General features: G+C 36.5%; 1 long non-coding RNA gene across 3 annotated transcripts in view; it reads left to right on the top strand.

The window, feature by feature from the left end:
• LOC307191363 overlaps positions 1-12,896 on the top strand; it is a 447,907-nt gene that overhangs the window by 405,684 nt on the left and 29,327 nt on the right. For all 3 annotated transcript variants that reach the window (XR_013829721.1, XR_013829722.1, XR_013829723.1), the window contains one exon: positions 3,676-3,756. This is a non-coding gene — a long non-coding RNA (uncharacterized lncRNA). The remainder of the gene's footprint in view (positions 1-3,675; positions 3,757-12,896) is intronic.

Here is a 12,896-nt window from a genome sequence, read left to right as displayed (position 1 = left end):
TCTCAGAGCCCCCATCCCCTTTTCTGGTCCTCTTTATAAAAAGCTGTGGCTTTAATTTCCCTACAGTGCCATGCATTCCTGAAAGTGTGTCTGCCTCCAGAGCTAAGTGGTGAGAGGGTATAGAGAGAAAATAAAGCAATGGGCATTCTCCCCATGCTGTTGAGACCACACTTCCTCTGGTCAAAGGGAAAAATTCCTCTCCCTTTGAGTTTTAGGCCCTCATCCAGCCATTGATGCTATTGCTGCCACTGGTACCACAGGCTTGCTTAGAAGTCAGAGCCACAGGGAATTTGTTAGAAAAGGATTTACTTTACTATCTCACAGGGCCCTCTTTTCCTATGCTTTGGATGGACTAGAAATAGAAATTTTCTCCTGGAACTCTTTCTATCAGCATCTAGTGCACAGTTCTTGGTTTCACTGAATTCAGGAGCAGTCAGGGGAAAAGAAATGAGAAACTTACTACCAGTTCCATGAGATATTACTTTCTGCTTTCCTTCCTCAATCCACCAACTGCCATTACTCTCCAAAGTCCTCAGATAGTTGCTCTATGCATTTTTTCCAAGGTGTTTAATTGAATTCAGACAGGGTAAATATTGCTTATTCAATCTTGACAGTAACCAGAACCACCTCTAAATTTTTTTTTAATAAAATTATTTTTTAACGTGGCAGCTTTTGGTTAAGATATATTCCTGAACATTTAGAATGTACTTCAAGAGCTAGGTTTTGTTTTGGTTTTTTTTTCTGTCTAATAATTCTAAGGAGAGAAAAGAATGAAACAGACAAAGTAGAAGGGATCATTTCTCAGCAAAATTATATTAAACTTCCACATGTATTAAGGACTTAGTAATGAAACATTAATAGTCTACAGCCATACCACCCTTAACCACCCCCCATCTCGTCTGAAACATTAAAAAACAAAGCAATGATAAGTTCATTCAGCTATGATTTGTAGGTGGAGAGACTCATCCAAACAAAATAATATCAAAAAATGAAGAGGGCTTCCCTGGTGGTGCAGTGGTTGAGAGTCTGCCTGCCGATGCAGGGGACGCGGGTTCGTGCCCCGGTCCGGTAAGATCCCACATGCCACGGAGCGCCTAGGCCCGTGAGCCGTGGCCATGGAGCCTGCGCGTTCAGAGCCTGTGCTCGGCAACGGGAGAGGCCACGACAGTGAGAGGCCCGCGTACCGCAAAAAAAAAAAAAAAAAAAAAAAAAAAAGAATATCTGATTTGTGTTTAAATTCTCCAAGTGACACCAGGAGAGGAAGGTAGAGCACTCTCATCAAACATATTATCATTTGTCTTTATTGACTTTCTTCCTTTATAAATATTTAATTTTTAATTTTTTAAAAGATTTTATTTTCCTAGAGAAGTTTTAGGTTCACAGCAAAATTTAGGGGAAGGTACAGAGATTTCCCGTATATTGCCCACCCCCCCACACATGCATAGCCTCCCCCATTATCTACATCTCCTACTAAGACTTTAACTTTTGTTAAAACTGATGAACGTACATTGACACATCATCATCACCCAGAGTCCATAGCTTACCTTAGAGTTCACTTTTGGTATTGTACATTCTGTGGTTTTGGACAAATGTATAATAACATATATCCATCATCATAGTATCACACAAAGTATTTTCACTGCCCTAAAAATTCTTTCTGCTCTGCCTAGTCATCTCTCCTCCTCTGCTCCCATCTAAAACCCTGTCAACCACCGATCTTATTACTGTCTCCATAGTTTTTCCTTTTTCAAAATGTCATATAGCTGGAATCACAAAAAATGTGGACTTTTCATATTGGATTCTTTAACTTAGTAATATGCATTTAAGGTTCCTCTGTGTCTTTTGATGGTTTAATAGTTCATTTCTTTTTAGTACTGAATAATAAATACATCTTGGTTTCCTCCGTGTTTTGACAGTTATGAGTAAAGCTACTATAAATATCCATGTGCAGGTTTTTGTGTGGGTATAACTTTCAGCTCCTTTGGGTAAGTACCATGGAGCATGAGTGCTATACCATATTGTAAGAGCATGTTTAGTTTAATAAGAAATCTTCTTTTCTAGTTTGTTCATTCCATGCTTTAAATTTCCCTTTAAGAATGGGCTTCCGTGGTGGCCCAGTGGTTGAGAGTCCCCCTGCTGATGCAGGGGACACGGGTTCGTGCCCCGGTCCGTGAGCCATGGCCGCTGAGCCTGCGCGTCCGGAGCCTGTGGGAGAGGCCATGGCAACAGTGAGAGGCCCGCGTACCGCAAAAAAAAAAAAAAAAAAAAAAAAAAAGAATGCCTTTTACTGTATCGCACAACTTTTGCTAAGTTGTGTTTTTGTTTTCATTTAGTTTAAAATATTTAAAAATTTCTCTTGACATTTCTTCTTTGACCCATGTGTTATTTAGAAGGGTGTTGTTTAATCTCTGCATTTTTGGGGATCTTCCAGTTATCTGTTATTGATTTCTAGTTTAATTCCATTGTGGTCTGAGAGCAGACATTGTATGATTTGCATTCTTTTAAATTTGTTAACGTGTGTTTTATGGCCCAGAATGTGGTCTATCTTGGTGAATATTCTATGTGAGCCTGAGGAAAATGGGTATTTTGCTGTTTTTGGATGAAGTAGTCTATGGATGCCCATTATATCCAGTTGATTAAAGGCAATGTTGAGTTCAACAATGTCCTTACTAATTTTCTGCCAGCTCGTTTGTCCATTTCAAATAGAGGCATGTTGAAGTCCCCAACTACGATAGTGGAGTCATCTATTTCTCTTTGGAGTTCTATCAGTTTTTGCCTTATGTATTTTCATGCTCTGTTGTTAGGCACATACACATTAAGTTATATCTTCTTGGAGGATTCACCCCTTTATCATAATATAATTCCCTTCTTTATTTCTGATAACTTTACTTGCTTTGAAGTCAGCTCTGTCTGAAATTAATTTAGCAAATTCTACTTTTTTTGATTAGTGTTAATAGCATGGTATATTTTTCTCCATCCATCTACTTTTAATTGTTATGTGTCTATATTTAAGTGGGTTTGTTACAAACAACAGATAGTTAGGTCTTGTTTTTGATACACCCTAACAATCTCTGTCTTTTAATTGGTACTTTTTTTTAACATCTTTATTGGAATATAATTGCTTTACAATGGTGTGTTGGTTTCTGCTTTATAACAGAATTGGTACTCTTAAAAAAATAATTATTTTTGGCTGCGTTGGGTCTTTGTTGCTGCATGCAGCTTTCTCTAGTTGCGGCGAGTGGGGGCTACTCTTTGTTGTGGTGCACGGGTTTCTCATTGCAGTGGCTCCTCTTGGGGAGCATGGGCTCTAGGCGTGCAGGCTTCAGTAGTTGTGGCACATGGGCTTAGTTGCTCTGCGGCATGTGGGATCTTTCTGGACCAGGGCTCGATCCTGTGTCCCCTGCATTGGCAGGTGTATTCTTAACTATTGTACCACCAGGGAAGCCGCTTAATTGGTACTTTTAAACCATTGGCATTCAAAGTGATTGGTGATGTAGTTGAATTAATATCTACAATATTTGTTACTGTTTTATATTTATTGCCCTTGTTCTTTGTTGATATGTTTGTCTTCTACTCTTTTTATGCCTTTTGGGCTTGTAACTGAACATTTATATGATTTCATTTTCTCTTCTTTCTCAGATATCAGATAAACTTCTTTTTTTCCTTTTTTTTTAGTGGCTACTCCAGAGTTTGCAATATACACTTACAGCTAATTGAAGTCCACTTTCAAGTAACACTGGACAGTCATATGGACAGGTGAGTACCTTATAATAACAAAATAATTCTAATTTCTACTTCCTATCTCTTGTATCATTGTTTTCATTCATTTTACTTGTATATAAGCATATGTGTATATCTATATTTATATATAAAATAATAAAATAGCAACAATGTATTTGATTAGGTATTCTTATGTATTATATATAATACTTAAACATATATATGCTTGTATTATATATAAATATAAATATATAAAATGCAATAAGAATACCTAATCAGATACATTGTTGCTATTATTATTTTGAACAAACTGTTATCTGTTAGATCAAATAAGTAAAATAAAAGTTTCATTTTACTCTCACTTATTCCTTCTTCAGTTCTCTTCATTTATTCATGGATAGCTGAGTATCTGATATATATTATTTTCCTTTTCTCTGAAAAACTTCTTTTCACATTTCTTATAAGGCAGGTCTACTGACAATAAATTTTCCAAACTTTTGTCTGAGAAAGTCATTATGTCTCCTTTACTTCTGAAAAATAATTCAACAGGGTACAGGTTCTACGTTGGTGATATTTTTCTCTCAACACTTCAAATATTTAACTCCATTCTCTTCTTACTTGCATGGTTTCTGAGGAGAAATTGAATGTAATTCTTATAGTTGTTCCTCTACAGATAAGGTGTTTTTTTTCCCCTGGATTCTTTCAGGATTCTTTCTTTTTTTTTTGATTTTCTGTAATTTTACAATGATAGGCATAGGTGGTGTTTTTTGGCACTTATCCTGCTTTGTGTTCTCTGACCTTCCTGGATCTGTGGGTTGGTGTCTGGTATTAATTTGGGCAAATTCTCAGTCATTATTGTTTCAAATATTTCTTTTCTTCCTTTCTTTTCTTCTTCTTCTGGTATTACCATTATGTGTATGGTACACCTTTGGTAGCTGTCCCACAAGTCCTTAGATACTGTGTTCTTTTTTTTTCAGTCTTTGTTCCCTTTGCTTTTCAGTTTTGGGAGTTTCTATTGTGAGATCCTCAAGTTCAGAGCTTCTTTTTTCTTCCATGCCTAGTCTCTAATAAGCCCATCAAAAGGCATTCTTCATTTTTGTTACAGTGTTTATCATCTGGAGCATTTTTTTTGTTTTTTGGTTGTTTGGGTTTCTCTCTCTCTGCTCACATTGCCCTTAGGTTCTTGCATGCTATCTGCATTATCCATTGAAACTCTTAGCATATTCATATAGTTGTTTTAAATCCCAATCACGTAATTCTAACATCCCTGCTATGTCTGGTTCTGATGCTTGCTCTGTCCCTCTAAATTGTATTTTTCCTTTTAGTATGCCTTGAAACTTTTTCTTGGTAGCTAAACATGATGTACCAGGTGAAAAGAACTAAGTAAATAGGCCTTTAGTTATGTGCTGATATGGGGGGAGGGGAACTATTATATAGTTTTATGATTAGGTCTCAGTTTTGGTCAGTCTATGCCTCTGTGAACCTTACAAGTTTCCCTCTCTCTCTCTTTCTCTCCCTCCCTCCCTCCACCCCCCTTACATGGGACAGGATGGCGAGAATGGACTGGAGTTGGGTGTTTCCCTTTTCACACATGGAAGTCTAAAGCTGACTACTGTTGGTTACTTTCCTTTACCTGAGTCAATTGGGCTCTGATTATACCCCAGCAGGTTAATTAGTTTCCCCTGAGGTCAGGCCTTGTTAAGAGAACAAAGGTGCTCTGGTCTGTTTCAAAATGGCTCCTGCTTCCTTCCCCGTCAGAAGCGTAAGGAGATTTTTCTCCAATATTTTCTATGGGAACGTGGTCAAACTCCTGAAGGTAAGTCTTACAATTTTATGGGGCACCCCTCCCCATGACTGGGTCCCCCTGGAGTTTTTAACTTTCAGACTTGTACGCATTAAACTTCCAGTGATTTGTCAATTACAGTTTAGATTTTCTTACTCTGGCACTAGTTCCCCTCCCCACCCCGGTAGTTTCCATTTGTGAGTTTAAGCTCTAGGAAGCTCTGTATTCCACTGTCTGTCTCTCCAGTCTTGGGGGCAACAGTTTGCCTGGTGTTCTACCCTCCCTTATGAATCCAAGAAAAGTCATTGATTTCTCAGTGTTTTCAGCTTTTTAATTATTGTTAGCATGGAGTGGTGACTTCCAAGCTCCTCATATGTGGAACCAGAAACTGGAAGTCCTCCATGTGTTTACTGATTTTTAAGATTCTTTTGATTATTTAAGTTTCTCATAATTTTGGTACATTTATGAGGAGTAAATTAATGGGAGGGTAATATGAAAAAAATAATTATATTGTAGATTTAGTAAATGGAGGAGATTTCAAGGGATAATCTGTAGCAAATAATTACTTCCAATATACAAAGATTCAAGTGAGGAAAAATGAAGGAAAATATGGGGAGGGGTGAAGAAGATGTTGATATGATAAAAGCAAGTATCAGTGGAAGGATATGAGAAAGAGGAGTTAAGAGACAAGAACAATGAGAAAGGTGTTATTATTTTATTCTGGGAACTGTGAAATTGGAGTGTTTATATAAATTTTGTACCTAAGCAAAAAATTAAAGCAAAAATAACGGGATGCATTCTCTCAAGTGCAAATATGAGAAACTAGACATCTTGATTAATGTTCTCTCATCTTCACTTACTGATATTGTTGGGAGGGCTTAAGATATACTTCTCCTTCCTTGGGCTCATTCTGTTCACAGAAAACCTGAGCTTATTAGGATTTGTTTCCTGGTTACCATCAAGAAAAATTAAATGATGTTTATTAAGTTTATTTCAGATCTTAAAAATGATAAAAATGCAATAGACTTTGCATGAATAAAATCACTTCTTCTGAAAGATGATTATCAGTCTAGTTATATTTATCATTATGTTTTTACCTAATGTTTCATTTAAGCTTCTTGTGCAAATTTGTACTATTATAATCAGTTTACTTCTGCCTTAATTTTTTTATGTTCAAGTTATTTTAGCGATTATTTTGCCATCACTTAACTGTAATTAATTACTATTTTTGAGTTATTATCTTAATCTTGTATAAATCTCTCTCATCCTTAATTACTTCTATTCTTCTCAAAATAACGTTGTTTGTTAGCTGTGTCCAAATCTTTGATATGTAGCATATCATAATACGTATGGGTTTTTTTTGGACCCCATCCTGAGGAATCATTTTTTTTTATTGAAATATAGTTGATTTACAATGTTTTAGGTGTGTGCTAATGTTTAGCAAAGTGATTCATTTATATATGTGTGTATCTGTGTGTGTATATATATATATACATATTTCTCATATATATATATAAAAATATATATTCTTTTTCAGATTATTTTCCATTATAGGTTATTACAACACACTGCATATAGTTCTGTGTGCTATACAGTATAGTGTTTACCTGTTTTATATACAGTAGTGTGTATCTATTAATCCCCAATTCCTAATTTACCCCTCTCCCTCTTTCCCGTTTGGTAACTGGAAGTTTGTTTTCTATGTCTGTGAGTCTATTTCTATTTTGTAAATAAGTTCATTTGCATCATTTTTTTTAAGATTCCACATAGAGTTGATATTATATATTTGTCTTTGCCTGGCTTACTTAGTATGATAATCTCTAGGTCCATCATGTGTGCAAGTGGCATTATGTCATTCTTTTTTATGGTTGAGTAATATTCCATTGTGTATTTGTACCACATCTTCTATATCCATCCCTCTGTCAGTGGATATTTAGGTTGCTTCTATATCTTTTTTTTTAACACCTTTATCAGAGTATAATAGCTTTACAATGGTGTGTTAGTTTCTGCTTTATAACAAAGTGAATCAGCTATACATATACATACATCCCCATATCTCCTCCCTCTTGTGTCTCCCTCCCACCCTCCCTATCCCACCCCTCTAGGTGGTCACAACGCACTAAGCTGATTTCCCTGTGCTATGTGGCTGCTTCCCACTAGCTACTATTTTACATTTGGTAGTGTATATATGTCCATGCCACTCTCTCACTTCGTCCCAGCTTACCCTTCCCCCTCCCCATGTCCTCAGTTCTGTTCTCTACATCTGCGTCTTTATTCCTGTCCTGCCCCTATGTTCTTCAGAACCTTTTTTTTTTTTTTTACATTCCATATATATGTGTTAGCATACGGTATTTATTTTTCTCTTTCTGACTTAACTTCACTCTGTATGACAGAGTGACAGTCTCTAGGTCCATCCACCTCACTACAAATAACTCAATTTCATTTCTTTTTATGGCTGAGTAATATTCCATTGTACATACGTGCTACATCTTCTTTACCCATTCATCTGTTGATGAACATGTAGGTTGCTTCCATGTCCTGGCTATTGTAAATACAGCTGCAACGAACATTTTGGTACATGACTCTTTTTGAATTTCGGTTTTCTCAGGGTATATGCCCAGTAGTGGGATTGCTGGGTCGTATGGTAGTTTTATTTTTAGTTTTTTAAGGAACCTCCATTCTGTTCTCCATAGTGGCTGTATCAGTTTACATTCCCACCAACAGTGCAAGAGGGTTCCCTTTTCACCACAGCCTCTCCAGCATTTATTGTTTGCAGATTTTTTGATGATGACCATTCTGACCGGTGTGAGGTGAAACCTCATTGTAGTTTTGACTTGCATTTCTCTAATGATTAGTGATGTTGAGCTTCCTTTCATTTGTTTGTTGGCAGTCTGTATATCTTCTTTGGAAAAATGTCTATTTAGATCTTCTGCCCATTTTTGGATCGGGTTATTTGTTTTTTTGATATTGAGCTGCATGAGCTGCTTGTAAATTTTGGAGATTGATCCTTTGTCTGTTGCTACATTTGCAAATATTTTCTCCCATTCTGAAGATTGGCTTTTTGTCTTTTTTATGGTTTCCTTTGCTGTGCAAAAGCTTTTAAGTTTCATTAGGTCCCATTTGTTTATTTTTGTTATTATTTCCCTGTCTCTAGGAGGTGGGTCCAAAAGGATCTTTTGTGACTTATGTCATAGAGTGTTCTGCCTATGTTTTCCTCTAAGAGTTTTAGAGTGTCAGGCCTTACATTTAGGTCTTTAATCCATTTTGAGTTTATTTTTGTGTATGGTGTTAGGGAGTGTTCTAATTTCATTCTTTTATATGTAGCTGTCCAGTTTTCCTAGCACCATTTTGGCTGTCTTTTCTCCATTGTATATTCTTGTGTCCTTTATCAAAAACAAATTGACTGGGCTTCCCTGGTGGCGCAGTGGTTGAGAGTCCGCCTGCTGATGCAGGGTACACGGGTTTGTGCCCCGGTCTGGGAAGATCCCACATGCCATGGAGCTGCTAGGCCTGTGAGCCATGGCCGCTGAGCCTGCGCGTCCAGAGCCTGTGCTCCGCAACGGGAGAGGCCACAACAGTGAGAGGCCCACATACTGCAAAAATAAATAAATAAATAAAGTGACCATATGTATGTGGGTTTATCTCTGGGATTTCTATCCTATTCCATTGATCTATATTTCTGTTTTTGTGCCAGTACCATACTGTCTTGATTACTGTAGCTTTGTAGTATAGTCTGATGTCCAGGAGCCTGATTCCTCCAGCTCCGTTTTTCTTTCTCAAGATTGCTTTGGCTATTCGGGACTTTTTGTGTTCCATACAAGTTTTGAAATTTTTTGTTCTAGTTCTGTGAAAAATGCCATTGAAAGTTTGATAGGGATTGCTTTGGGTAGTATAGTCATTTTCACAGTGTTGATTCCTCAGTCCAAAAACATGGTATATTTCTCTATCTGTTTGTATCATCTTTAATTTCTTTCATCAGTGTCTTATAGTTTTCTGCCTACAGATCTTTTGTCTCCTTTGATAGGCTTATTCCTATGTACTTTATTCTTTTTGTTGCAGTGGTAAATGGGAGTGTTTCCTTAATTTCTATTTCAGATTTTTCATCATTAGTGTATAGGAATGCCAGAGATTTCTGTGCACTAATTTTGTATCCTGCTACTTTACCAGAATCATTGATTAGCTCTAGTAGTTTTCTGGTAGCATCTTTAGGATTCTCTATGTATAGTATCATGTCATCTGCAAACAGTGACAGCTTTACTTCTTCTGTTTGGATTTGGATTCCTTTTATTTCTTTTTCTTCTCTGATTGTTGTGGCTAAAACTTCCAAAACTATGTTGAATAAGAGTGGTGAGAGTGGACAACCTTGTCTTGTTCCTCATCTTAAAGGAAATGGTTTCAGTTTTTCATCACTGAGAATGATGTTGGCTGTGGGTTTGTCATATATGGCCTTTATTATGTTGAGGTAAGTTCCCTCTATGCCTACTTTGTGGAGGGTTTTTATCATAAATGGGTGTTGAATTGCTTCCATGTCTTGGCTGTTGTAAATAGTGGCACTTTGAACATTGGGACGCATGTATATTTTCAAAATAGAGTTTTTTGTCTTTTCCAGATATATGCCCAGGAGTGGGATTGCTGGATCATATGGTGACTGTTTTTAACTTTTTAAGCAATCTGCATACTGTTCTCCACAGTGGCTGCACCAATTTACATTCCCACCAACAGTGTAGGAGGGTTCTCTTTTCTCTTCACCCTAACATTTGTTATTTTAAATGATGGCCATTTTGACCAGTGTGAGATGATACCTCATTGTAGTTTTGGCTTGCATTTCTCTAATAATTAGCAGTGTTGAGCATCTTTTCACAGGCTTTCTGGCCATCTGTATGTCGTCTTTGGAGAAATGTCTATTTAGGTCTTCTGCCCATTTTCTGATTGGGTTGTTTGTTATTTTGATATTGAGCTATTTGTATGAGCTATTTGTATGAGCTATTTGTGTCTTTTGGAAATTAAGCCTTTGTTGATCACATGGTTTGCAAATATTTTCTTGCATTTCATAGGTTGTCTTTTCATTTTGTTTACGGTTTCCTTAGCTATGCAAAAGCTTTTCAGTTTAGTTAGATCCATTTGTTTATTTTTGTTTTTATTTCTATTACTCTAGGAGATGGATCCAAAAAGATATTGCTGCAATTTATGTCAAAGAGTGTTCTGCCTGTGTTTTCCTCTTGGAGTTTTATAGTCTCTTTTCTTAAAGTTAGGTCTTTAATCCATTTTGAGTTTATTTTTGTATATGGTGTTAGAGAATTTATATTTTCATTCTTTTAATGTAGCTGCCCAGTTTTCCCAGCACAACTTATTGAAGAAATTATCTTTTCTCAATTGTATATCTTACCTGCTTTGTTGTAGATTAGTTGACCATAAGTGAATGGGTTTATTGCTGGGCTTTCTGCCCTGTTCCATTGATCAATGTGTCTGTTTTTGTGCCAGTGTCATACTGTTTTGATGACTGTAGCTTTGTAGTATAGTCTGAAGTCAGGGAACTTGATTCCTTCAGCTCCGTTCTTCTTTCTCAAGATTGTTTTGGCTCTTTGGGTTTTTTTGTGTTTCCATACAAATTTTAAAAATATTTGTTCTAGTTCTGTGAAAAATGCCGTTGGTAATTCTATAGGGATTGCATTGGATCTGTAGATTGCCTTTGGTAATACGGTCATGTTAACGATATTGACTCTTCCAATCCAAGAACATGGTATATCTTTCCATCTGTTTGTGTCATCTTTAATTTCTTTCATCAGCATCTTACAGTTTTTGGTATACAAAAAGTTTTGCCTCCTTAGGCAGGTTTATTCCTAGGTACTTTATTCCTTTAGATGTGTTGGTTAATGGATTGTTCCCTTACTTTTCTTTCTGATATTTTGTTGTTAGTGTATAGAAATGCAACCAATTTCTGTATATTAATTTTGAGTCCTGCAACTTTACCAAATTCATTGATGAGCACTAATAGTTTTCTGATGGCATATTTAGGATTTTCTATGTATAGTATTGTGTCATCTGCAAACAGTGACCGTTTAACTTCTTCCTTTGTAACTTGGATTTCTTTTATTTCTTTTTCTTTCTGATTGCTGTGGTTAGGAATTCCAAAACTATGTTGAATGAAACTGGTGAGAGTGGGCATCCTTGCCTTGTTCCTGATCTTAGAGGGAATGCTTTCAGCTTTTCACCATTGAGTATGATGTTAACTGTGGGTTTGTCATATATGGCCTTTATTATGTTGGGTTATGTTCCCTCTATTCCCAGTTTCTGGAGCTTTTTTTTTTTTTTTTTTTTTTTTTTACCATAAATGGATGCTGAATGTTATGAAAAGATTTTTTACATCTATTGAGATGATCAAATGGTTTTTATTCTTCAGTTTGTTAATATGGTGTATCACATTGATTGATTTGTGGATCTTGAAAAATTCTTGCATCCCTGGGATAAATTCTACTTGATCATGGTGTATGATCCTGTTTAATATATTGTTGGATTTGGTTTGCTAGTATTTTGTTAAGGAATTTTGTGTCTATGTTCATCAGTGATATTAGCCTATACTTTTGTTTTTTGTGATATCTTTGTCTGGTTTTGGCATCAGGTATACATGCTGGTGGCTTCTTAGGATGAGGTCAGAAGTGTTCCTTCCTCTTCAATTTTTTGGAATAGTTTCAGAAGGATGGGTGTTAAGTTTTCTCTAAATGTTTGATAGAATTCACCTCTGAAGCCATCTGGTCCTGGACTTTAGTTTGTTGGGATTTAAGATCCTTTTCATATTGATTTTTAAGGTTGGACATAGTTTATAATGGAAAAAAACAGTCATAGAAATATACAGTATGGCCCACTGGCTCCATCCAACTGTAAATTCATCCCCAGAACCTGTCATTCTGTGATCCAGGCAGAACCTGTGGATCTGGAGGGCAGACTCTTCCATGCCATTTTATATAAGGGACTTGAACATTCCCAGATTTTTCCATCTGCAGGGAAGCCTGGAGCTAATCCCTCGCGTATTCCGGGGGCACTGCAATTGCCAAAATGTGGGTCAAAATATCTTCCTCTCGCATGTTCACCTTATCATAGATTTGCAACCTGAGCAACAAAAATTTAGGACTGAAATTTAATAATGTTACAGGTAGTAAAAAGTGAGGGTAAATAGGACTGTAAACATTGTTTCATCTTACAAAGTAACTCATTTATCCTGCACTTCAGAAAACATAGTATTTCTGCAATATCATTTACTAATCCAGTAGTTGATTGATGATTAAGAACATTGTTAATCTCCCCCCCAACCCACGCACATGTTTTATCTGTCTTCTTGGTTTTGTTCTCTAAAAGACTAACCTAAATCTTGCTGTTGGGTGAAGAGGTTCTCAGG

This window comes from Stenella coeruleoalba (assembly GCF_951394435.1).
Source record: "Stenella coeruleoalba genome assembly, chromosome: 9".
Taxonomy (NCBI): domain Eukaryota; kingdom Metazoa; phylum Chordata; class Mammalia; order Artiodactyla; family Delphinidae; genus Stenella; species Stenella coeruleoalba.
Note: the sequence above shows the minus strand (reverse complement) of the source record. Positions and strands in the feature narration are given on the sequence as shown.